Source organism: Sorex fumeus, unplaced genomic scaffold (assembly GCF_029834395.1).
Source record: "Sorex fumeus unplaced genomic scaffold, SorFum_2.1 ptg000098l, whole genome shotgun sequence".
Taxonomy (NCBI): Eukaryota; Metazoa; Chordata; class Mammalia; order Eulipotyphla; family Soricidae; genus Sorex; species Sorex fumeus.
In genome coordinates, this window is record NW_026606155.1 from 88,083,883 (window position 1) to 88,111,315 (window position 27,433).

At 40.8% G+C, this 27,433-nt stretch overlaps 1 protein-coding gene across 3 annotated transcripts in view; it reads right to left on the bottom strand.

Moving 5' to 3' along the window:
• Positions 1-27,433, bottom strand: part of FRMD5 (FERM domain containing 5) — a 399,821-nt gene that overhangs the window by 325,644 nt on the left and 46,744 nt on the right. The gene's annotated exons all lie outside the window — the stretch shown is intronic.

Below are 27,433 nucleotides of genomic sequence, written 5' to 3' on the forward strand. Positions count from 1 at the left end.
GAAAGTGCTAGAGCTACAATTAAGCAAATTCTTACTTCCTACTAAGAGGAGAGAAAACAACATGTTCAAAATCCAGATAAGGAGAAAACTCAGTGCTATTACAGCATCCCCCTTCCAACCACTGTGAATGTACCACAATGCACCCAATTCAGTAAAAGTGAAGATTGGAAAATTGAAGATTAAATTCTGCCCCTCACAAAAATAACTTGAAAATGCCTATTCTTTGCTTTCCTCTTGAGTTCCCATATGAGCAACTAAGAGGTTTATTTCCATCTAGCTTTCGAAGTGCTCCACAAATACAGACAATTCACAAGGACTGAGAAATCAGTTGTCTATAAAGATACTGTGCATACAGAGACAAACATGCACCAAAAATATTCACTGACGACAAAGAACCATGAGCTAGAATGTAAATTTTTCTATTTAAAGCCCATCTCCAAGCATTCCATCAGTAAGTCAGAAGAGAATTAGAGCCCTGAGGATATGACTTACTGGGAGTGTACCTGTCTAACAATTGTGATGCTGAGAGTTCAATCCAAGAACTAGTCCCTCCCCCCCAAATTTTGGAAGAAAAAAATCATATTTACTTGCAAACTATACCAAAGAGACAAGATTACAATCCTGATAGTCGATACCACCTTTGCCTAAGACTTTTTCTTGACTGTAAATGAGAAACAGAAACAGAGAATTTCTAAAAGCTAAAATTATAGCCACCTCTAAGTTGACTATGAAAGTTTCTGGAGTCTGTGTCACAGACAGCATGCATTCAGTACCTTTTTAATGCTCTTTTCACCAGGATCCAAGGATGACTGACCATTTTTATGCTTTACTACCCAGTGCCTATTTTCTAGAAGTCAATGAACATCAACCAACTGAACATTTATTTTAGAGGTGAAGACCAAAACTAAGAGCCCCAAATTTCATTACTAGCAAATACTAGCTAGAACTCAGTCATGAAGTTCCTTTATCAAAACTATAATTGAGACGTCCCAGGATCTTGGTCTTCTAAATAGGACTGTTTGCTTGGGGACTATAGCCAGCCATGCTCAGGGCTCACTCCTGGGGGTGCTAAAGGACCATCTGTGATGCCAGGGACCAAATCTGGGTTGGTCACATGCAAGGCAAGCACCCAACCAGCTATACTTTCTACAGTCTCAGTTTCATTATTTTTCTCTTTGTCTTAAGTGTCTGATGGCCAGTATAAGCACCACCGACCATCAGATAGTGTATTGACTGTCCCAGACTTCACAGTTTGAGAAAAGAGCAAAATACACTGAGTCCCTACAATTCCCATGTCTTGGAACTGGAAGAGCCTTTAGACACTGTTCCTCCTTTACTCTCTCTCAGGAGTAAACGGAAGTCACAGGGAGGAGCTAAAAGAAGAGTTAAGAACTGGCTGCAATGAATCCCAGAGAGTTTTTCTTCCTGTTTACTCCCTCTTTAAAAGAAGCACAGTTTCTGCTTAAGAACTAGAACTTTGTAAACTGAGGCTCTTCCTTTTATAAAGCTATCTTTTGTATTTTCTAAGAAAAGTCTTTAGGAAAAACTTGAAAATGAATGAGTCATTCGCAGAGCTATAGAGGGATACCTAATGTGTAAGGACTTAATATCAATTCCTAGAACAGCCAAAAAAATTATAAGTAAATCAGAGATTCATGCAGTCTCTGATTCTATCAGCACAAACAATGAGAGTTCTTTGCCATTCTCCTACCCATTGGTAACAACTAGGTATGGACAGCAGTCAGTGCCCAAACAGAGAGAAAAAAAAACTGACAATGAATCAGAGAGCAGAACTGCTTAGGTGTCTCCACCCACTGAACTTACAGAACTTTATGTAACACAGGCTTTAAACTACAGAGTATTTTAGGTCCAGAGGATGTTCATGGTTCAGGGATCTTAAGGGATCCTACACTTTTTTCAACAACTTGTCTTTACAGGACTTCATGAGGTAGCTATGGACCAGTTTTTAAAAAGCTAAAATAAAATAAAAACCTAAATACCATTTGTCACGTGACATCTGTTTCGAGCACATTTTCCCATAAGGACATTTGAACACTGTATAATTCATAACTATGCCCATGTTTATTTAAGATACTCTATTCTTTTCTCTAAACAAAATCCTCCTAGAGAGGAGGTCTTGCACAGTCAAGTATATAGAATATCCAAAGAACATAAACTGAGAAATCTATCTTTTTCCTTGCTGTGGCAAGGGAAGGTATCTGTTGCAGAACTGATAAGGGAGGCAGAAGAGGAAAGCGTTCTTGTTGAAACCTATTCAGAGTCACACCATCAGATTTAGTAAGTTTATCTCAACAAATTTGTTGTTGGCGGCATAAAGCTCTTCATCTTTTTAGTTTACTAAGATTTAAAATTCGAAATTCAAAAGTAGGATCCCAAGAGGATATACAAACTGCAGAGGTTCCCTTCTCTGCTCGGGCTGCTTCACAACTGATTCTGTGACATAACCTTCAAACATTTGTTCTGCAATCCTAATATTCCAAGCCAATATTCCAATAAAAATACCTAATATTCCAAGGCAGGGAGGAAAGCTGTGCAGAAATGAGAGCTACTTGCTGTAGGCCACAGTAGGAATGGAAAATGATTGACTGTTATGGCAACATCAATTTAGTGTGACCATTAATACTGAACTCTCTAAAGTCAGTAACTCTTTAAAAATTACTCTTTCAATTATTCGAATTACTTCAAACTAATATTTGTTTGAATAAGTATTTCAGGAAGACAGTAGGTTGGAGTAGGGATTGTTTGTATTGGGGTGGGCTGCCCAGTAAGAGCCGGAGTGACCCTTTGTGATGCTCAGGAAATCATATTCTGTGCCAGGAATTCAAACCAGCGCTGATACAATGTAAAGCAAGCAAGTCAATATTTCTGTATCAGTAAAACTATCAGGGATTAATTGATGCTGTCAGTAAGGAAAACCTTAGGTGCTTTGGCTCTTGAAATAAGATTTGGCAAAAAATAAAGGAAATGGAAATGTAGATGAAACATACATTACAAAACTAAATATGGAAGCAAAAGCTTAAAGGGGTACTACTCTGCATGTTTTACGTGCTAGGGACTCACGCTGCATCACTGGCAATGCATAGTACCCAGTAAGTACCTACCTCAAGCACCACTGTGACTGGTCCCAAAATAAACCCCTAAAAATCTATTTGAAATTACAAAGGATCATCCTGAATGAAGTCCTCCAGAAGGAAAGAGATACAGAATTATCTTTCTCATTTTTGGAATATAAAGAAATTTAATAGGGGAAATAACAAAAGGCCAAAGAAATAGAATCTATGAACTGGTATATATATATTAACTTCATAACATATATATATATACTGTCATTGTCATCCCATTGTTCATTGATTTGCTCAAGCGGGCCCAGTAATGTCTCCATTGGGACAATTGTTACTGTGTTTGGCATATCAAATATGTCATGGGTAGCTTGCCAGGCTTTGCCGTGAGGGTGAGACACTCTCGGTAGCTGGACGAGTTCTCCAAGAGGGGCGGAGGAATCAAACTCAGGTCGGGCATGTTGGCCGCTTGCAAGGCAAATGCCCTACCTGCAGTGCTATCACTCCAGATATATATATATATATATATATATATATATATATATACTAACTTTACCAGTATGGGTGAATGGGGAGGATGGAGGGACAGTGGGTGTTGAGGCATCAGGGAAATCATGAGAAAACAGTGAAGAAATGGATATTCTGGTGGGAAATATGGTGTTGGAACACTGTGGTCATGAAACCCTATTATTGACAGTATTGTAAAATTGTAAATCATGATAACTAAAATTTAAAATCTAGGGGCCAGAGAGCTAGTGTAGCATGCAGGGTGTGTGCCTTGCGTGTGGTCAACCCAGGTTCAACTCCCAGCACCCCATATTGCACTCCAAGCATCACCAGGAGTAACTCCTGAGCACAGGGATAGGAGTAAACCCTGAGCAATGCTAGGTGCAATGCCAGGTGCAACCCCAAACCTCCCCCCAAAAAAGATGGGTTTTTTTTTTTTTTTGCTTTTTGGGTCATACCTGGCGATGTACAGAGGTTACTCCTGGCTTTGCACTCAGGAATTACTCCTGGCAGACTCAGGGGACCATATAGGATGCTGGGAATCGAACCTGGGACGCCCGTGTGCAAGGCAAATGCCCTACCCGCTGTGCTATCTCTCCAGCTACAAAACAAAAGGTTTTTAAATAAATTAATAAAATTAAAAATTCATGTGAGTATAATTTTTAAAAATCCATTTGAATATTCAACATAGCCTGTTGAATAGGGCTCCAAATCTAAGAAACCTAACCATAGAAGTTACTATTGACAGTCTATTATTTGTTAGCAACTCATGGTTACAATTCTGGTTGCACACTATCAGTTCAATTATATTTAATAAGAAGCAAGGACACATAGTTACCAAAAAAAATTCTGCCAAACAGAATGAGAAAGTTTAAGCTTTAACACATGTAATTTAGCAAGTACATTTGATCACTAATAAAATGTAACTGGCCCCTTGTCTTTCATTTTAATCATCTTTATTAGGAGAAAAATATATCATACTATAGAGTTTACCATATGGAAGCAGCAACTTAGAATTTAATGTCTTATTAACATATAGAAAATTAATATATTGTGGATTTGCACAGTGGGAATTGAATTAAACTTCCACTCTGATTTGAACTTAAGTTGAAGAATTTTGTCTTTTAACATGACTTAAAAATAACAGATGGTAAAAATAGGTCAACCTTGGGGCTGGAGCAATAGCATAGGCGGTAAGGCGTTTGCCTTGCACGCGGCCAACCCGGGTTCGATTCCCAGCATCCCATGTGGTCCCCTGAGCACTGCCAGGGGTAATTCCTGAGTGCAGAGCTAGGAGTAACCCCTGTGCATCGCCAAGTATGACCCAAAAATAAAAAAAAAAAGAATAGGTCAACCAATACAGTACGTAAGTTTTTAGTTTACCCTAATTACCATGTTAACTTCTTTATCTGCTTAGATGTTTGGGTTACTTAGATGACCAAAATTTTTTCTTCTGGGATTAATTTGGGGTTTAATCTAACTCAATAGCACCAAGTAGGCTGTATGATATCTAGAACACATTTATAAAATGCTTCTAATGAAAATTGCTTGGCTCATACTGATAATTAAGTTTTAGTAAACTATTCTTATTGCAAAAAAAGACACTTAAAATATTAATGAACATTTGTTGACAGCAATAGGTGTTTTTTTTTTTTTTTTTTTTGCTTTTTGGGTCACACCCGGCATTGCACAGGGGTTACTCCTGGCTCATGCACTCAGGAATTACTCCATATTAGATGCTGGGAATCGAACTCAGGTCAGCCACGTTCAAGGCCCTACCTGCTGTGCTATCACTCCAGCCCCACCAATACAAATTTTTAAAATATACAGAATTGTCTGTCTGTCCTGTCCTCTCGTTGTTCATCAATTTGCTCAAGCGGACCCAGTAACGTCTCCATTTTGAGACTTGTTACTGTGTTTGGCATATTGAATACATCACAGGTAGCTTGCCAGGCTTTGCTGTGTGGGCGAGATACTCTCGGTAGCTTGCCTGGCTCTCCGAGAGGGGCGGAGGAATTGAATCCGGCTCTGCCGGGCTGGCTGCGCACAAGGCAAACGTCCTACCACTGTGCTATGGAGCCATAGCACAGCAAGTAGGGTGTTTGCTTTGCATGCAGCATACCTGGATTCGATCCCCGGCACCCCAGAAAGGGGCTGGAGCTATACAGAATTATAGTTTACTATATGCTGAATTATATAATGCATAATTATATATTACATTTAATATATAAGCTGCAGAGAAAGTCTAACTTCCATCTACCATCTACATTAAACCTCTTTACCAGATTGACCTATTCCCCTCCCTTCACCACAATTTTGTTCTCATAATATGACTTTGTCTTTATTTTTTTTCTTATTTCTTTTTTAATTTCAGGTACATAGCTTTCTATTTTGATCTTATCATATCACCAATGAAACTCTAGACACTACCCACCATTTCCTTTAATCATCCTTCATTCTTTTGTTAGAATCAAAGCTTTGTTTTATTTTATTTTTATTCTTTATTATCTGATTGAAACCATATAGCATTTGTCTTTTTTCTTCTGACTTATTTCACTTTACATTAGTGCCCTCAGAGACAAGGCATGTTGCTACAGATAGCAAGACTTCATTTGTTTAAAATTAAGTGGTATTCCACTGTTTATATCTGCCACAGCTTTATCCACTCATTTGTTGAGGGGTACATAAGCTTTATATCTTGCATGTTGGCAATAATGCTGTGATAAAAATGGGGGTGCATATATTCCTTCAAATTAGTGTTTTTATGTAGTTCAAATGAATATGCAAAAGTCTAATTGCTATATTATGTGATATTACAATTTTTACTTTTTGAGAAATCTCCATACTATTTCCATAATATTCTCACAAATCTTGTACATGGACTCCCTTTTTGCCACATCCTCACCAATACTTTCTATGCTTTTATTTTTTTAATAATAAGAATTAGAACTACTGTGAGATGATAGCTCATAGGAGTTTTGATTTGATTTTCCCTAATGTAGGAAACAGACATAATGAACATCTTTTCCTATACCTGTTAGCCATTTATATGTCTTCTTTGGTAAACTGTTACTGTGTTTGGCATATCGTATACGTCACAGGGAGCTTGCCAGGCTTTGCCGTGCGGGCCAGATACTCTCGGTAGCTTGCTGGGCTCACCACTGTTCACTTTTTAATCAGGTTATCTATTTTTTTTTTGCCCATAAATTGTACAAGTTGTTTATGGGTTTTGGATGTGAATCCCTTATTGGATACATGATTTGAAATATCTTCTCCCATTGAGTAGGCTGTCTTTTGTTTTGATAATGGTTTCTTTCACTGCAGAAGCTTTTTAATTTGATCTGGTCTGATTTGGGTTTTGGGAGGAAGAGTGGTAGGGACACTTCTAGCAATACTTGAGAGCCTGGAAGTGCCCTCAGGCAGAGTGGTGTTCAAGGAGCTGCCTGGGCCATCCCAGCAATGTAGAGGTGAAGGCAGTGAGGCAGACATATGGGGCTTTGGATGAAACCCAGGGTCTCACACAATACTTGAGCTATATCACTAGTCACATCTCACCCCTCATTTGTTTTTTGGTGGTTTTATTCCTTTGCCTTTGGAGATGAGTTCACAAAGACATCACTAAAGCCAATGTTAAAGAGCTTGCTATCTATGGTTTCATCTATAAACTGCAATCACTATATAATGTCTTTCCTATTTGTCCTGTTAATTCATGCTGTTGCTTTATAGAAAGCATGGTGTGAAATTTTACATAAACACAATTTAAAAAGATGAATATTTCTGAATACTTCACAGAAATATCCTAAAAATCATACATACAGCTCTTTTCTAATTGCTTTTAAAGCCTTTTCTTAGATCTTCTAGATCCTAGCTTCTAAACTATGAGCAAAAATTCTGTGGAGGTCATGTAATTAAAGAGACATCATAAAAATCTAAAAATTTTTAAGATAAACTTTGTTATGGTATATAATCAATAAACATATGGTTTGTAGACAACACACACACACACACACACACACCTGGGATCATGTAAAAAATTCTCTGATAAAAAGGAGTCGTGCATGGAAAAAGCTCTATTTTAGATCAAAGATCTCCCAACTGATTTAGCCTAATGCTCCCTTGTCAGGAAAAAAAATCACTCATCAGGGCCCTGGAAAATCCACTTTCTTTAAAGTGAATAATAAGCATCCTCTTCCCAATCGCTTCTGAGTCTACTAAACAACCTTTCTTAATCGTACAGCACCCCAGGTGGCAGAGGAGTGGAGGGGTGGGAATACACTTTAGAAAATATTCATGTTCTAGACTCTTCAATATTCTCATCTGCCTCCTATACCCCTTCAATAAGATATTATAATATAGCATTAACTACAATAATGAAGGCCAAATTGAAAAAATCTGTGAAATGAGAATCCAACACCTAATACTATCACTCACTGATCCTGGGTCACACCTTTCTTCTCACATCAAATCCTACTGAAAAGCAAATCTGCTCAGAAATCTTTCTCAAGCTTTTTTCTTTGGAACACTGATATCTCACAAAAATATATGTTCAATATAAAATTTAAAAGATGTTATCAATGTTTATTCAATTTGCAACCACAAGAGAAAAAAAAGCATACTTGGGCACACAAATATTTGTGTACACATGTTTATAACCACATTCAAATTTCAAAGTTGAAAACAACCAATATGTTCATCAATGGATTCATAAAAGGGAATATTATTCAACAATAAAAAGAATAAAGTTGAATACATGCTGAAATAAAAATGAATGAATCTTAAAAACATTTATATGAAAGAAGCAAATCACAATGAAGTTTTATTGTATGACTATATATATATATATATATATGAAACGTTCAGAGCAAGCAAATTAACAGATTTGCTTGTAAGTAGATTAGTGGTTGTCCAAGGTGTTTGAGGGGGAGGAACAGAAAGGAGGAGAGAGAAGCTAAGGAGGTATTTGATGGGGAGGAATGGCAAGAAGAACAGGGATTTTCTTGGTTGGTTGCTTTGACTTGTCTTGTTTTGCTTTTTGTTTCTATTTTCAGGTCACATCATGCAGTGCTCAGGGTCCATTCCCAGTGTTAGGGAATCAAGTTCATTGAGCTCTCTCTGGCTCAGGTTTGTTTGTTTGTTTTTTGCAAGAGGAGGATTCAGAGTGTGGTCTCCCAAGCAGTGGTCAGGGGTCAAGTGTTCACTCCCAGCAATACTCCGCCAACCAGGTCAGCAGTTCCATGCTAGTGCTTGAGGATGTTGCTTGGGTCTAAATATGATTTCTTTTTGATGTAATCAAAACATTTATAAATTGAAGTGATAATAGATGTACAACTGTATGAATATTCTAAAAGCCACTGAACTCTACAACTTAATTTAAATGAATTTATTGTATAGTATGCAAAAATAAGCTATTTTAAATGGCTGAATTGTATAGTATGCATAAATAATGCTATTTTTAAAATAGGTACTTTGACAAATATTTTACTATGAAGGATTTTTTTTTTCTTTTTGGGTCACACCAGCGATACTCAGGGGTTACTCCTGGCTTTGCACTCAGGAATTACTCCGGGCGGTGCTCAGGGGACCATATGGGATGCTGGGAATAGAACTTGGGCTGGCCGCGTGCAAGGCAAATGCCCTACCCACTGTGCTATCGCTCCAGCCCCACTACAAAGGATTTTACAAACCATCAGTAAACATATGAAAAGTTGCTCAACTTTATTAGGCATCAGAAAAATATAAATTAAACCAAAATGCGATATTGTTGGATATTAACCCTAAGTGTTAAGTCTTGTATGCATATACATATACATATATATATATATATTTATCTTTTCTCTCGGGGGGTTGCCTTCTACTTTACACCCCATCAAATATGGCGTGCTACTCTTGGTACATCAGTGGTATAGAGTATGGGGTATTGCTCCAGAAATTCTAAAATTTTAAATACGGTTATACAGCAGCCAAGGTTAAGGTTAATTTAATTTTGTTTTTTAACTGGATGCTGACTTTAGGGTCTGGAGGCATCTCTGGTGTGTTGCTCTATGTTGCTCTCTTCCAAGAGATTTATTTGTGAGTTTCTGGATCATTGCCATTAATGAGCTTATATGGCACCAGAGGCAGTTTATGGGTGTGACTGTCAGGCTACTGGAAGCACAGGGAGAAGGGGGCGATGGTCACCCATACCCTACTCCATGTGAGACTGGAGATTTCAGTCCCACATACCTGGGTTTTTTAGCAGAGTCACTCATGGATGAGACTGGCCCGAGCCTGTGGAGATTGGCTGTGAGCATGGCAGCAATTGAGTTCTGGAGGTTTTCAACTGCCAGGGCTCTGTTGAGGCAGGGCAGGGAACTCACCCGCCTCCCACTACTTACATTTTAAATGACACATTTTCGGAGCAAAAAAGCATTCAATTATATCAGTGAACAATGTGATCCTAAATTACCACTGGATAAATTAGGCTAAAATCTTATAAGCAGGCATTTTTAATTTTTATTTAAAAAATTAAATAAATTTAATTTATTTAAATTTAAATTTAAATCCCTCCGTGAGGAGGGGCCAGCTCGAGACAATGGGAACCAGGGAGGGTTCCACAGAGAGAGGGTTGTCCACCATGTCAGACGACCCCAAAGCCCACTCCTTGTGCGTGGCGGGAGAGTGGCAACAGTGGGATCGGGCCGGGGTCCGCACCCCTGAACACCCCCCCCACCACGAGGTGGGGGAGAAGTGAGGGGCCCACTGGCAGAACGACAAGAGTGGTCCCATTCACAAGGAATGTCCATCCCTTGTCTGGCATGGCTTAGGCCCAGCCCAGGAGAGCACACCAACACCACATCGATCAGCCAATCTCCTGCGCCCGCTCCTGGCTGTCCTCATCAGGGCCCCTTGTAGTGGGGCGGGCTGCGTTTCCCTCCCCGCCCCGAGCAGAGCCCTGGCAGCCGAAGACTTTCAGAACCAGCCAAAACCAAGATGAGACCACTCTCCACACGCATGAAGGTACCGGAAGAGGAACGAAGGCATGCAGGTCCCAGGGCTGAGATCCCCAAGCCTACTTGGATCAGGGCTGAGCATCCTCCACCCAGATCCTCCATCTTCCAGTAGGCAGGGGTCACACCCACCAACGCCCCCCCACCTTTCCGCGCCGTGTAATCTCATCAATGGCCAAGACCCAGAGAATATAAAACCCAGCTCCCAGACATCTTATTATCTCATTCTTACTTTGGACAACTGAATGTAACTGAATGTAACCTGCCCACACGTAGAGTCTGGCAAACTCCCCGTGGCGTACCCAATATGCCAAATGCCAGTAACAATGATGGGTCTCATTCTCCTAACCCTGAAAGAGCCTTGAATATGGCACTTTTTAAAAAGGGCTAGGGTGAAGAAGACGTTATTGGTGCCTGCTCGAGGCAATCGATGAAGAACAGGATGATCATGATCGTGATTTAAATTTTAACTTTAAAAACATTGATTTGTGGAACTGTGATTTACAATATTGTTAATGATGGCTTCCTGGGTACCTAATCCCAACACTGCAGCCATTACCCGTGTACCCACCTCTCTTCCCTAAAGTCCCTTCTCAGTCCCTCCCCCACCAAAAAAAAAAACCCTCGGTTTTGTGGATAAGTTCTCTCTACAGCCTTTGGCCCTTCATTGCAACCTTGCTTTGTTTCTTTAAGTACACACATGAACGAGATCATTCTGTATGTATCCCTTTCCTTCTGACTGACTTCACTCAGCATGATATCCATATGGCAAATTGTTTATTTTTTTTCTCTTGAGCTGCGAAGTATTCCACTATGTATATAAACCACAACTTGATCCATTCACCCATAGTTGGGACTGTTTGGCATTTGTATTATTTACATATCTTACTATAGTACTAATTGCTGCAATGAACATAGGATTGTATATATCCTTTGAATTAATATTTTTGTCTTGGAGATAGATGCCAAGAATTGTATGGGAGTTCTCTTCCTATTTTTTTAGACTGATCTCCATATTGGTTTCCACAAGACTGAACCAGATGACATTTCCACCAAAAGTAGATAAGGGTTCCGTTCTCACCACAACCCTACCACTGACTATTTCCAGAATGTTCAATATGTGCCATTTTCACTGGCAAATGAAGATATCTCTATGTTGTTCTGATTTGTATTTCCCTAATCATGAGTGACAATGAGCACTTTTTCATGTGCCCTTTGGCCATCCATGTCTTCTTCGGGAAAGTGTCTATTTATTCCCTCTCCTCATTCTGAATAAGATCACTCGATTTTTTTTTTGTTATGTGAATGCTTTATAAATCCCTTTATCTGATACTAGCCCTTTATCTGATATTAGCCCTTTATCTGATACATTATGTGCATTTTCCTCCATTAGTGGGCATCTTTTTATTTACAGCTTATTATTTCTCTTACTTGATCACTTGATCACTTGACTTCCCGTTAATCATCGATTTGCTCGAGCGGGCGCCAGTAACGTTTCCATTTGTCCCTGTTGCATGCTAGTGTAGCCCAATAGCGTCTGTTCATTCTAGGAACATGAAGAGCCTCAAACCAATCATTCAGGGTCGTAAGGAAGAAGTCTGGCCATCTGGTAGGTGGGCGGCCATGCGGTGTTTTGATGTCCTATGGAATCCAGTCAGTAACAGCTCTAGTTCAGCAGTCCACCCCATCTGATTTTCGACGCCTTGGCAAACAAGACAGCGTCCCTGATTCTTGATCATCGATGAAGGTCGGAACTCCAGATTCTTTCTCTCATTTGAGTGAAACGTGATATTCCAAGCATAGCTCTTTCAATTCCCTTTGGGAGATCCGAATAGCATTCTCATCCTGTTTTCATCGGGCCCAGGTGTCTGAGGCGTATGTTAATGCAGGAAGAACAGTGGAATCAAAGAGATGTGCCCGGAGCCAGAGGTTCTTTGTCCTCTTAGCTATTTCTTCGACGCTCTTGAAGGCGTTCTAAGGCACTCTCTTCCTCCTTTGCAACTCAAGTGCCAGGTCAGTTGTCATGTTGACTTCTCTACCTAGGTACACATAACTGTTGCATTCAGAGATGGCCATTCCGTTGAGAGCGAATGGAACATCAGGAACGTGACTGTTTCTCAAAAACATTGTCTTTCAGCTGTAGTCCAACCTTTCCACATTCATGGTCAAAGTCGGCCAGCATTTGTGCCACTTGGCTGATGTTTGGTGTTATTAGAATGATGTCATCAGCAAAGCGGAGGTGGTGTAGTTGCCGACCATCTATCTTCACTCCCATTCCTTCCCATTCCAATCGTCACATGATGTTCTCGAGGGTGGCACTGAAGAGTTTCGGTGAAATGGTATCACCCTGCCGAACCCCTCTCTTGACATGGATGATCACTTCTTTGTAGAATGGTGAGATCCTGGTAATGAATCCGTAATATAGTTCACGGAGAATCCTGATGTATTGAGTTTGAATGTCCTGATTGGCTAGGGCTTCGATGACTGCTTCCGTCTCAACAGAATCAGAGGCCTACTTTAAAGCAATGAACGTTAGACAGAGCGGCATCTTGAACTCCCGAGAAACCTCAATGAGCTTGGTTATTGTGTGGATATGGTCGATCCTGCTGAATCCTTTTCAGAACCTGGCTTGCTTGCATGGTTGTCCTTCATCTAGTGTTCTGCCATTCCTATTCAGGATGACTCGAGTGAACAGCTTGTAGATGACAGAAAACAGGCAGATCGGGCGGTAGTTGCCAATGTCGTGGATGTCTCCCTTCTTGTACAGTAGTATAGTCCTGCTGATTTTCCACTGGGATGGAACCTTGCATTCAGGCAGGTAGCGTGTGAAGAGCCGAGCCAGTGTACTGATGAGTACTGATGGCAGGTCCTTCAGGTGTTCAGGTCTGACCTTTTCTGGGCCAGGTGCTGTTCATTTCTTTACTGACAAAATGGCGTGTCAGATTTCAGAAGGGAGAACGTTGGGAATGACATATATATCCTGCGGAATTTGATATGTGGGCAGGTGGATGTGGCTATCAAAGAGATCTGAGTAGAAGTCATGGATAATCTTCTCCATTGCCCTTCTGGAAGATGTGAGAGATCCATCAGGACGTCAGAGGGCAGTTATCTTGGTCTTAGAGTTGGAGAAGGACAGGTGGGCATTACAAATGCTTTTCCTGGTTTCTGCCACATCTGCCAGCACTGCTGCTCTTCTCTCTTTGAGGTCCTCCTTTATGGCATCTCTGCACTGCTTTGCAAACTTGGACATTCACTTGCAGTTGCCTGAGACATGCGCCAAACCACGTTGGCAAATAAGCTCAAGAGTTTTCGAAGACAGGTGTTTCTGTGGCTATCTCTCTCTTGACCTTCCTCGCACAATCATGGAGGTGCTGAACCAGTTGATCGTATTCCTCATCAATGTTGTCAACAACAGCATCTTCCCATGTTGCAGCAAATAGTGCCAACGAGCTCCCAGTTAGTGGTCGTTCTGGGAGTTCTCTTCTTAAACTTTGCAGCCCTTTCTCTCCCCACTCTGTGAAGTAGAATTTTGCACGAAGGAGATGGTGGTCCGATTCCGTTTGGAATTTTGGGACAACAGCAACATCAGTCAGGCAAAACCACCCATTGAATATGATGTGGTCTATTTCATTGTGGAACCGTCCACCAGGAGACTCCCATGTCCAACGTTTAGATTCGACCTTCTGGAACTGTGAGTTACCATGGATGGTCTTGGTTGAAATGATTAACTAAGACAATCTCTCGCCCTGTTCATTCCATTCTAGGCCATGGGTCCTGATGTGGAGTTCTTTGGCTGATCTTCTCGGTCCTATCTTGGCATTAAAATCAACGACAATGATCTTGTAGAAAGTGCGGTCTTCTTTATAGAACTTCTCCAGCTCCATGTAGAACTTCTCAATTTCTCCTTCATCGTAATTGGATGTTGGTGCATAGACAATGAAGACAGAAACTGCTGGCAGAGAGACACATCTATTCAAGTGTAATCATCCGATTTGGGTTGTTAGGCATTCAAATGAATCAATGCTTATGGCCAAGTTCGTGTTGACAAGGACACCAACGCCTCCAATACCTCTTTTATAGCATGTTCCGAGGAACAGTTCTTCTCCAGTGTTGAAAATGGTGTGATGTGATTAATGCCTTCTTGTCTCGGTCAGACCACTGATGTCATACTTGATCTTTCATGCTTGTACCATCATGTCCCCAATGGATGCAACTGATGCTAGTGTACATGCATTAAAAGTACAGACAATCATTTCTGTCTTTGTTTTGGCAGCCTAATTCGGCCTTGAGATTTTATCAGCCTCTCCTTCCTCATCCTTCTCAATGTTGCCATATTGGTGATGCCTTCAGGGTCAGGAGAATGAGACCCATTGTAATTACTTGGTTTGGCATATCGAATACACAACCAATAGCTTGCCAGGCTCTGCCGTGTGGGCGGAATACTCTCAGTAGCTTGCCAGGCTCTCCGAGAGGAATAGAGTCTTTTGGGGCAGCCTCCAATCGCCCTTGTAGGTGTTCCCATTGTTCAAACCATATTTTAACCCTATCAAATATGGTGCAGCAATTCTGGAAGATTGGTATTAAGTGTCTTATAATGTGCTTTGTGGCCACGCAGTCCAGAAAGCATCCTGGAGCATGGCGGTGGCTGGGTAGTGGAGGTAGTGGAGGATAAAACCATATTTTATCATCATTTAAGTTAGGGATTTTTTAAAGAAAGAAAAACCCTAATAGTAATGAGTTAAAAAGTCCTACTAGGTAGGGTTTCCTCTGATAGATCTTCTGTGAATCTAAGGGGTGGTCCTTTGTATGTGATTTCCTTCTTTGACCTTGCTGCTTGCAGTATTGTGTCTCTATCAGCAGCTTCGATCATTCTAACTATGATATGCCTTGGAGTGCTTTTGTTAGGATCTCTTTTAGCTGGCACCCTTTGGGTAAGCCTACAACTGTACCTCATGGTGTCTCACTAATAGAAATAAAATAAAAAATAAAAAAAAGTCCTAGTAGGTATATCACATTATGAGGTGACTACTTTAACAATGTATTAAAATAGAACTTCTAAATGTTGTGTGGGAAACCACTAAGTCATTCATACCATAAATTGTAAATCTAAAATACCACTTGCTCTACAATATGCAAATGTACAATCTCATTTCACTTTAAATTACTCTCACTTCCTTTCTTTGCTAGATTGCAATAGGAAAGAAAGGAGTACAATTCAGGATTTTTTTTTAAATGCAGGAACTTCCAATCAGATCTACATGACTCATGTTGTGTCAGTTACAAATTTTTGATTTCAAGCCATTTAAAAAAGGAAACTTGAAGGACCCTTCATATTATGTTCAAGTCATATGCCTGATTAGACAACTGACTCGCTTTTACTAGACTACATTATTTTTTGGATTCAGATCTCTTGCTGCCACAAATATGTTTGTTCAATGTAAATGGAGTGATGAAGATTGACCTTTCTAGTTAAGCGGCTGACTAAACAGAATTTTAAGTGGTACACTTAGGATCTTACTTCAGTCAATTTAAGGCAAAAGGAAACAAAATAAAAAATCATGGATGATCAGTTCATATACATAATTTTTAAAGCATTTTTAGAGGCTCTAGTTCCTTTTGACAAACTTAGTCTCTCTCATCAGGATAAGATGCAACAAGAATATATAAAACTACCACTGTGAGAAATTAAGGGCTTCAAATTACACTTAGTAACAGCTATGTCTTTTAAGAATTGTTCCTACTTCCTGTTCTCATGGGAAAATACTGAATATAAATGGAAAAAGAAACTGCTTTGTCCTTAAGTCCAGCTTAGCACCTTAATTCATTCTAATGTCTTTTTGATAATTTCCCATCCAATATTACCAAAATAATAAGACTTCCATTTCCTTTCTTTTGTACCTCATAACCCAATACATAAAGCAGTCTTGGAAACTCACTTCTCTGGATGTGTAAGATCACACATTTTTTGAGTGTTTTATAAAATTTTACTCTCCCTAATCTTGGTACCTCCCACCAACTTAGCATACACTCCTAATTCAATCCATCACTCACATTTAACTCATAGAGAAGACTATATGCAAATGCCTGCGAAATTACATACTAAAAGGAGCCCTCAAAAACAAATTCCCATGAATATCTAATGCCAATGGGAAAGGGCCTATATTTATGAAATTCTTTTAGACCTGCTACCTGATTTTCATTCAATAACAGCATGTGAGCAAGTGCTAATTTGCATAGCTGATGGGAAGCTGAGTCCAATCATTTATTCGCAGCAGGCCCAGTGCTAGAAGCTAAGGATGCAGAGATAAAAGGTTCAGTCAGACTCTTCATTCACAGACCTCAAAGTCTACTGGAGGAGAGCACCATAAGTCTACAATAAACCATATTATATGTGTGTCGTGATACAAATCTGTCCACACTGGCATTAAAGTACAAAAACAAAACAACAGAAAATAACACTAATCACCTGACTCAGGTCTAAAAGAATTGAGGAATGTTTCTCAAACAAGATGGCACAAGACTCAAGACTGGAGAGATTTATAGAAGGAAAGGAGTCGCTGTGAGATAAGCTTTCTATAGGATATTTATGTTCTGTTTGAGAAAGGTTCTCAAAATAGAGCTAATGGTTACCCAACATGGTGAATTTATTTACTTTTACAAATTGCATACCTAAAAATAGTGAATTTGGGGTGCTACAGGATGACTTAGTGACCAAAGACCAGGACAAATTGCCTTGAGACCAGGATAAACTGACCCCAGGTGTTACCCAAGTGCACTGAGTATAGCCCAGCAGTGCAGCTGTCTGGGACCCCCTGGGACCTCAGCAGAGGATGTGATCCCAAGCATTCACTGTGAGCACCACAATGACAGTGTGCAACCCCATTGAGCGCCCCCGTCAGGAGTGTGAGTCTCAGTGGGCAACACAGCAACCTCCTCTCTCCTACAGATCCCACCACCACCACCCAGCAAGCACTGCAACCAGAATGTGTGTGTGCACCACAGCTAAACGTGACTGCTGATGAGTAGGCACACACTGACACACTGGAACTAAATCACAGCCACATGTCGTAACAACATAAAGGCAAGAGGAAAATCCCCACCCTCCCCCCCCGCCCCAGAAAAGAAAGGGAATTTGAAATGGTCAACTTGAGAGAAGGAAGGAAGCAGGGATGGGTAACTCAAGTATAAAACACATGCCATGCCTCTAGGAGGCTCTGGATTCAGTCCCTAGGCCTTCAAAATAAGTGGAGAGGGGTTGAAGCTATGTATTATTTTCAAAAAAGAAAAGGACACAAATGTTTGAAGAAAGACTAAATAAGGCATCATTGGAGAACAGTAAATAGCTGAAGGATGAAGATGCACCATGTAAGTGGCAGGATGAATGATGCAGGAAGACCATGACCAAACAGATCACAAAGGGCTATGTATTCCATGCTATGAGAGTGTTTAGGCTAAATTAGGAACAGCTGGAAGCTTCAGATTTTGTTAGGAGCCTATTCATATCAGCCAGATGAAAAATGAAGTTCTAGATTTCAGTGCACCAACTGCCTTGGTCACACAGCAGTGAGTCCCGGAAAACAGCAGCTCACCATAGATATCTCTGGACCCCATACTGAGTCAGTTACACTGGGGCACTTCAGATAGAGCAGGTGTGCCCTCTCCACCTGCTCCAGATGAAACCTCGGTGGCCATGAGCTTCCAGAAGCAAGACCCAGGTATGTAGGTTCCAGGACTAAGAATCTAGGCCTCATGGCAGCAGTAGAGGCAACCTCTCATGATATTCAAAGTGAGCAATAGAAAATAAATTATCTATCACCTGCACCTGTCAGGCAGGCTTGAATGATGGTGGGAAAATTCGAGCAAATATAGTGCCCAAAAGTAGAGAGCGAGTATGGGGGAAACTGTCTGCCACAGAAGCAGGGGAAGGGCTGGAATGGTGGGCGGGGGGATACTGGGGATATTGGTGGTAGAAAATGGGCACTGGTGGAGGGATGGGTGTTCAATCATTGTATGGCTAAAACTCAAATATGAAAGTTTTGTAACTATCTCATGGTGATTCAACAAAAAAAGAAAAAGAAATGAAGTTTTAGATTCTGAGAAGCATGGAGATTATATACACACATACATATATATATATACACACACACACGAAAGAGTAAAAATAATAATGGGGTGCAGAGGCTAAAGAGGAAGGAACTAGAGAAGTCTAGAGAACTCTCCAGTTCTGGCTTAGAAAAGGGATGAAACATAGTGTCATTCACCCAGGAGGAAGGATTGGCTTAGTTTGGGGAACAAGAAAATATATTTACTATTTTGATGTGACACTTTTGCATCCTGATAAAGAAAGAAGACTGGCAACTATCAGAGCTGCTTGAATTTTGAATGAGTCTGCAGACTGCTTGCTTCAAGGCCCAAGTAACAAAGCATGACCCAGATTTGAAATGGAAGCCACCTCTGAGTAAGGCCTTTCTGTCATCCTGAAATTAAGGACTCTGATCTAATCAGTAGGTGACTTCTCTGACAAGTCCCCAAGATTCTCAGCAGCTCTTTCACTGAGGCTCCTTGAAGGCAGTATCTCAACAAAGGTGAGTCAAGAATGGAGAGGATGCCCAGCCTCTGCTGACATTTAGGCCTCTCAGAAACAACTGAAGATGAAGCACAATGTGGTAGGGCAGGTCAGGATGAGTGACTATATCATTTGGAGAATAGAAACAAGGCTTACGTTATTCTCCTAGGCTACTGAGGCTTGGAGCTTACCAGTTAATAGCCAAAGTAAAACCAGTTGGCCACTAACAACTTTGTAGAGACTGCTGTCTGACATCTAATAATATGTTCTGTGACATCTAAAATAGAGCACTTTTCTATGTCAAAATGTTTTTCTATAACTTCAAACTATTCAAGATGAATAGTAGCCCTTGCCAGTCACCCATCCCCTGCACCTGTACCCCAGCTCTGTACCCCAAGGCAGACTCCTCTCAGCATCACGCCAGGACCTGCACACCCCTGCAAGTGGCTGTCCCTCCATCGCTGTACTCAAATCATTGATCAGATGTGTGAATTGTCCTGGCCGGTCACCCATTCTCTGCACCTGCACCCAACCCTGTACCCCAAGGCAAGTTCCTCCCAGCATCATGCCAGGACTCACACTCCCCTGCCAGCTGCCTTGGAGTACCTGAACAGACCTATCACCATCAAGAAAACTGACATAGTAATCAAAACCCTCCCAAAAAACAAAAGCCCTGGCCCAGATGGATTCACTAGTGAATTCTTCCAAATCTTCAAAGAGGACCTACTCCCAATCCTGTTCAAACTTTTCAAAGAAATTAAAGAAACAAAATCACTTCCAAACAGTTTCTATGAGGCAAATATCACCCTCATACCGCATACAAATGCAGACAGAAACACCACAAAAAAAGAGAATTACGGGCCAATGTCCCTGATGAACACAGATGTAAAGATCCTCAACAAAACACTAGCTAATAGGTTCTCCAGTGCAGACCCTACTTCCTTCATCAGGTGTGTGAATCGCCCTGCTGGTGAGCCATCCCTCATGCCTGTACCACAGTCCTATACCCCAAAGCAGGCTCCTTGCAGCAGCCCGCCAGAACCACACCTCCCTGCTCATCGCTGCCCCTCCTGCAGACCCTACTTTCTCCATAAGGTATATGGACCTCCAGCGTCATTCCCTCTCCCCATCTACCCATCTGGCATACTCTTAAACTCCCTTACCACAAAACCACGCAGATCCATTAACAGTTATAACTTAGAAGTTATTTTCTCTGCACCCCACATTTGAGGTACTAGTTAACCCAGGCCTCACACGTACCTATCAATAAGCCATTGCAACACAAAAAGAGCCCAATTGCAAGGGCCAAAACATAAAAAAAAATGAGAAAAAAACTCCTCCAAAATGCAAAGGTCACTATGGTAAAACAACGCAGAAACTCACCAAGCCTAATGACTGAAGTTGGTAGCCCAGATGAATCAAATAAAAACAATTAACTCTATAACCTCTCAGACAAGGAATTTAAACTGGAGCTTTTAAGGATGTATAAGAAGCTCAAAGAAATATTTGAACACACTGCTGATAAAATACAAGAGGATATGAACGTGGAGATGAGGAAAGTGCAAACAAAAATGCAAGCAGAAATGAGAGACCTAAAAAACTTCGTATGTGAAATTAAAAACTCAGTGGAAGGCTTCAACAACAGAGTAACAGCTGCTGAGGACACAATCAGTGAGCTCCAAGATGAGGTACAGAGAATCTCTAGACAACAGAAGAAGATGGAAAAGAGCCTCAAAATAAACCAACAGATGTCTAGAGAAAATTGGGATAAAGTCAAGAGGAATAACAAAAATCATTGGAGTCCCAGGACAGGAAGAAAACCCTGATGAAGAAGAAACTATCAAAGACATAATTGCTAAGACATTCCCCGAGCTGTAGAACACATGCAATAAGATTCAGGAGGTCTGAAGAGTACTAGCTAACAGAAATCCAAATAAAAAATACTCCAAGACACATCCTGATCAGAATGACAAAAACTATAGACAGAGATAAAATTCTGAAAACAGCAAGATCAAAGAAAGAAATTACTTATGAAGGAACATTCTTAAGATTCACAGCAGACCTGTCCGATGAAACCCTAAGGGCCTGAAGACAATGGTGGGATATAGTGAACAAACGCAATAAAATGAATGCCTCACTGAGAATACTTTACCCAGCTAGACTCTCATTCATATCAGAAGAAAGAACACATGGCTTCACAGACAAACAACTCAAGAACTGAATAGCCTCAAAACCATGGCTAAAAAAGCAACTAAATGGGCTACTTTAAGAGAAGATAAGCCCCGCAAATACACCAAACTTCAGCAGAAAGGTGGGACAAAATCCCATAACAATAATATCTCTCAACATCAATGGGCTAAATGCACCAATTAAAAGACACAGAGTTACAGGATAGATCTGAAAATTGAACCAACATTCTTCTGCCTGCAAGAAACATCTGAATAGGAGCAAATGCAGACTCAAAGTGAAAGGATGGAAAACAATCCTACAAGAAAACAACTTCCTAAAAAAAGAAGGAGTGGCCATACTAATACCACACCACATAGACTTTAGACTGATGGTTAGAAGAGACAATGAAGGTCATTTCTTAATGATCAAAGGATCTATACACCAGGAAGAACTCACACTCCTAATGTATATGCACCTAATGAGGAACCAGCAAAATACTTAAAATGACTGCTCATAACCTTGAAGAAAGACATTGATAGCAACAGAGTAATAGATGGAGACTTTAACACCACTTTATCACCTCTAGATACACCACTAGACTCAAGCTCAGAAAGGAGATACTTTATCTGAGGGAAGAAATGGAAGGCATGGGCTTAGCATACATATATAGAGAGAACATTTCATCCCCAAAACGCTGAATACACACGCTTCTCAAGTCCACATGGGACATTCTCCATGATAGACCACATGCTGGGCCACAAAACATACCTCCATAAAATTAAGAGGATAGAAATTGTACCAATGATTTTTTTTCAGACAATGACACACTGAAAATCAAAGTGAATCATACCCAGAAACAGAAACTCAAACCAAACACCAGGAAATTAAACAGTTCACTACTGAAAAACGAGTGGCTTAGAAAGGAAATCAAAGAGGAAATCAAAAGTTTCCTGGAGGTTGAATATCCTTACACACACCCTCAAGTATATGATCAACTAATCTTTGATAAGGGGGCAAGAAATGTGAAGTGATGCAAGGAAAGCCTCTTTAAGAAACGGTGCTGGCAAAACTGGACAGCTATATGTTAAAAAAATGGGCTCAGACTTCTACTTAACACCATGCAGCTGGGTATTGGGTGAATATCCTTTCCCATTATGTAAACTATCTTTGTATTCTGGTCACTGTTTCTTTTGAGATACATAAACTTCTTAGCTTAAGATAGTCCCATTTGTTTCTGTTTCCAATTGCTTGGTCAGTGGTGTGCCATCTTTGAAGATACCTTTAGCTTCAATGTCATGGAGGGTTTTTCCAACCTTTTCTCCAATGTACATTATAGATTCTGGTCTAATGTTGAGGTCTTTAATCCATTTTGATCTCACTTTTGTGCATGGTGTTAAGTGGTAGAGTGCTTGCCTGTCTTGTCTAGGTAAGGTCTTGGGCTTGATCTTGGTACCACAAAGATAAGTAATTAATAAAGAAATATATCAGTGGTTATGGACTGGAGCGATAGCACAGCGGGTAGGGCGCTGGCCTTGCATGAAGCCAACATGGCCGACCCTAGTTCGATTCCTCCGCCCCTCTCGGAGTGCCCAGCAATTTACTGAGAGTATCTCGCCCGCAAGGCAGAGCCTGGCAAGCTACCCCGTGACGTATTCAATATGCCAAACACAGTAACAACAAGTCTCACAAAGGAGACATTACTGGGCCCGCTCGAGCAAATCGATGAACAATGGGAGGACTGTGACCGTGACCCATCTGATAAGGGGTTGATATCAAGGATATACAAGGCACTGGTTGAACTCTGCAAGAAGAAAACATCCAATTCCATCAGAAAATGGGGTGGTGAAACGAACAGAAATTTTCTCAAAGAAGAAGAATGGCCAAAAGTCACAAGAAAAAATGCTCTTCATCACTAGTCATCAGGAAGATGCAGATCAAAACAAGATATCATCTCACACCACAGAGACTAGCCCACATCCAAAAGAACAAAAGCAACTGGTGTTGGCACAGATGTGGCAAGAAGGGAACCTCCTTCACTGCTGGTGGGAATGTCGACTGGTGCTGCCTTTTTGGAAAACAGTATGGACGTGTTTCTCAAAAAATTAGAAATTGAGCTCTCATTTGACCCAGCAATAACACTTCTGAGAAAATATCCCAGAGATGCAAAAAAGTATAGTAGAAATGACATCTGCACTTATATGTTCATTGCAGCACTGTTTACAATAGCCAAATCTGGAAAAAAACCAAGTGACCGAGAACAGATGACTGGTTAAAGAAAATTTGGTACATCTACACAATGAATACTATGCAGCTATTAGAAAAGATGAAGTCATGAAATTTGCTTACAAGTAGATCAACATGGAGAGTATCATGCTAAGCGAAAAGAGTCAGAAAGAGAGGGACAGACATAGAAAAACTGCACTCATTTGTCAAATATAAAGTAACAGAATGGGAGACTAACACCAAAGGATAGTAGAGATAAGGACCAGGAGGACTGCTCCACGGCTTGGAAGCCAGACTCACATGTTGGGGGAAAAGGCAGCTCAGATAAGAGAAGAAACTACCAAGTAAAGGATGGTTGGAGGGCTCACTTGGGATGGGAGATGCATACTGAAAGTAGACTATAGACCGAACATGACGGCCACTTAATACCTTCATTGCAAAGGACAACACCCTAAAGGGGAGAGAGAGAGAGTAAAAGGGAATGCACCTGCCACAGAGGCAGGGGAGGGGATGAGGTGGGGGTGGTAGGAGGGAATATTGGGAACATTGGTGGTGGAGAATTGGCACTGGTGGAGAGATGGGTACTCGATCATTATATGACTGAAACGTAAGCACAAAGTTCCTAAGTCTGTAACTGTACCTCACGGTGATTCATTAAAAAAAAAAGTTTCCTGGAAACGAATGAGTTACCAGAACTTATGGGATACAGCAAAAGGAGTGTTAAGAGGAAATTTTATAGTTCTACAAGCATTCCTCAGGAAGGAAGAGCGAGCCCACATAAATAACTTAACCTTACAGCTTAAGATCTTCGAGAAAGACCAACAAAAGGAGCCCAAACCAGATAGGAGGAAAGAAATAATAAAACTTAGGGAAGAAATTAATGACAGGGAAACCAAAAAAAAACATCCAAAAGATCAGTGAAACCAAGAGCTGGTTTTTTGATAAAATAAACAAGATTGATAAACCACTAGCAAGACTCACAAGGAAAGAGAAAGGGAGACCCCTAATAAACAGAATCAGAAACAAAAAGGGAGACATCACAACAGAACCCACAGAAATTCAAAGGATAATCAGAGATTACTTTGAAAATCTTTATGCTACGAAACTAGACAACCTTGAGGACATGGATAAATTCCGGACTCCTATAATCTGCCAAAGCTGACCCAAGAGAACCTGGAATACCTGAACAAACTATCAACATCAAGGAAACTGAAACAGTAATTAAAAGTCTCCCGAAAAACAAAAGCCCTGGCCCATATGGATTCACTAGTGAATTCTTCCAAACCTTCAAAGAGGACCTACTTCCAACCCTGTTCAAACTTTTCCAAGAAACTGAAGAAACAGAAACACTTCCAAACAGTTTCTATGAGGCAAATATCACCCTCATACCAAAAGCAGACAGAGACACCACAAAAAAAGAGAATTCATCAGGCCAATATCCCTGATGAATACAGATACAAAGATCCTTAACAAAATACTAGCAAACAGAATCCAACGACTCATCAAAAAGATCATACACCATGACTAAGTAGGATTTATCCCAGGGATGCAAGGATGGTTTAACATTCACAAGTCAATCAACATACTACACCATATCAATAAGAGGAAAGATAAAAACCATATGATCATATCAATAGATGCAGAGAAGGCATTTGGCAAGGTCCAGTACCCATTTATGGTAAAAACTCTCAGCAAAATGGTAATTGAAGGAACTTCCTTCAATATGGTCAAAGCTATCTACCACAAGCCCACAGCAAGTATTATTCTCAACAGGGTAAAACTAAGAGCCTTTCCTCTGAGATCAGAAACAAGACAAGATTGCCTACTCTTACCCTTCTATTCAATATAGTACTGGAAGTACTCGCCATAGCACTTAGACAAGAAAATAATATAAAGGGCATCCAGGTAGGAAAGGAAGAAGTCAAGCTATCACCATCACAATCAAAAGCAGATGACAATTAGAGAACTCTAAAGGCGCTACAGAAAAGCTCATAGAAATAATAAATTTGTACCATAGAGTGGTGGGTTACTAAATCAATACCCCAAAGTCCATGGCTTTCCTGTACACAAATAATGAAAAAGAGATATTTAAAAAATAAATTCTGTTCACATGCCTCAGAAAATTAAGTATCTTGCATGGGACAGACGGATTGTTCCATAGCTGGAAGCCTGCCTCATGAGCAAAGGGGAGAAGGCAGCTGGAATAGAGAAGGGATCACTAAGAAAATGATGGCTGGAGGAATCTGTCAGGGTGGGAGATGTGTGCAGAAAGTAGATAAAGGGCCAAACATGATAACTTCTCAGTGTCTGTATTGCAAAGCATAATGCCCAAAAGTAGAGACAGATTATGTGGAATAATGGCTGCCATGGATGCAGGGGAAGGGTAGGAAAGGGGGGTATACCGGGGATATTGATGGTGGGGAATGTGCACTGGTGGAGGGATGGGTGTTTGATTATTGTGTGATCGTAACCCAAACATGAAAGCCTGTAACTGTCTCATGGTGATTCAATAAAATTTTAAAAAATAATAAAAGAAAAAAGGAAATAAAAAAAAGAAAATTAAGAATCTTGGAATCAGCTTAACTACAGAGGTAAAGGACCCATACAAAGAAATCTACAAAACACAACTTCAAGAAATAAAAGAGGACACTAGGAAATGGAGACACATCCCCTGTTCATGGATCCGGAGGATTAACATTGTCAAAATGGCAATACTCCCCCAAAGCATTGTACAGATTCAGTGCAGTCCCTATAAGGATACTCATGACTTTTTTAAAAAGAAATAGACAAAACGCCCCTGAAATTCATATGGAGTAATAAACTCCCACAAATGGCCAAAGCAATCCTTGGGAAAAAGAAGATGGGTAGCATCATCTTCCCCAATCTCATACTGTACTACAAATCAGTAGTAACTAAAACAGCATAGTATTGGAGTAGAGACTGACCTGCAGACCAATGGAACATAGTGAAATATTCTGACACAGCCGCTCAAGTATACAAACACTTAATCTTTGATAAAGGAACAAAAAATGTGAAGTGGAGGAAGGAAAGCCTCTTCAACAAGTGGTGATGGGAAAACGGAACCTGCAGAAAAACTCATGTATGTGGGACCCGTGACTGAGATCTCCAAGCTCGCTAGGAATGGGACTGGGCCTCCTCCCCCCAGATCCCCAGTTTTACAGTAGCTTGGCAGTCACACCCACAAACTGCCCCTGGCACCATATGGCCAACATCTCATCAATGGCCAAGATCCAGAGACTAAGAAATAAAGCTCCCAGAAGAAAGTGACACAGAACATCCTGACCCCATGCAAGGCTGTCTTCATTGGGACAACTCAGAGGGGGACAGGTTGAGTTTCCCTCCCCTCCCCAAGCAGAACTCCAGCAACCAAAAACCTACAGAACCCAACCGCAGACATGCTCAAGGCACTCTCCACAAGCTTGGATGAGCCTCACCTATGAGGGAACCTGCAGAAAAAAAAAAGCAGGTATTCAGGACCCATGACTTTTACTTTTTAGACTGATCCCCAGATCAAAAGTACCTTCTGCTGGCCAACAAATGTTGATGGCTGGCCATTCGGACGTACAGATGGTTACGAAGGCCCTCTCTTGACTTCAACCGAGGTTATGAGACTTCTCTCGAACCTCCTTTAAATGATTGGACCTCCTTAGAATGCTCAGAGGAATTATCTGAGCCTGGCCCATTCTGACAAGGTAGTGTATGCGCAGGCCAAATATGAAAAGGTACACACGGGACAAATGAAAGCACCAACAAAGATACAAAGAGAACTAGACAACTGGATCTCAGCCGAGAATACTGACTCCTCTCACACCTGGGATTCCCCACCACCAAATGGTTTCCACCGCGATGGGACCTCAGAGGAGAGGAGGAGGACGTCTCTC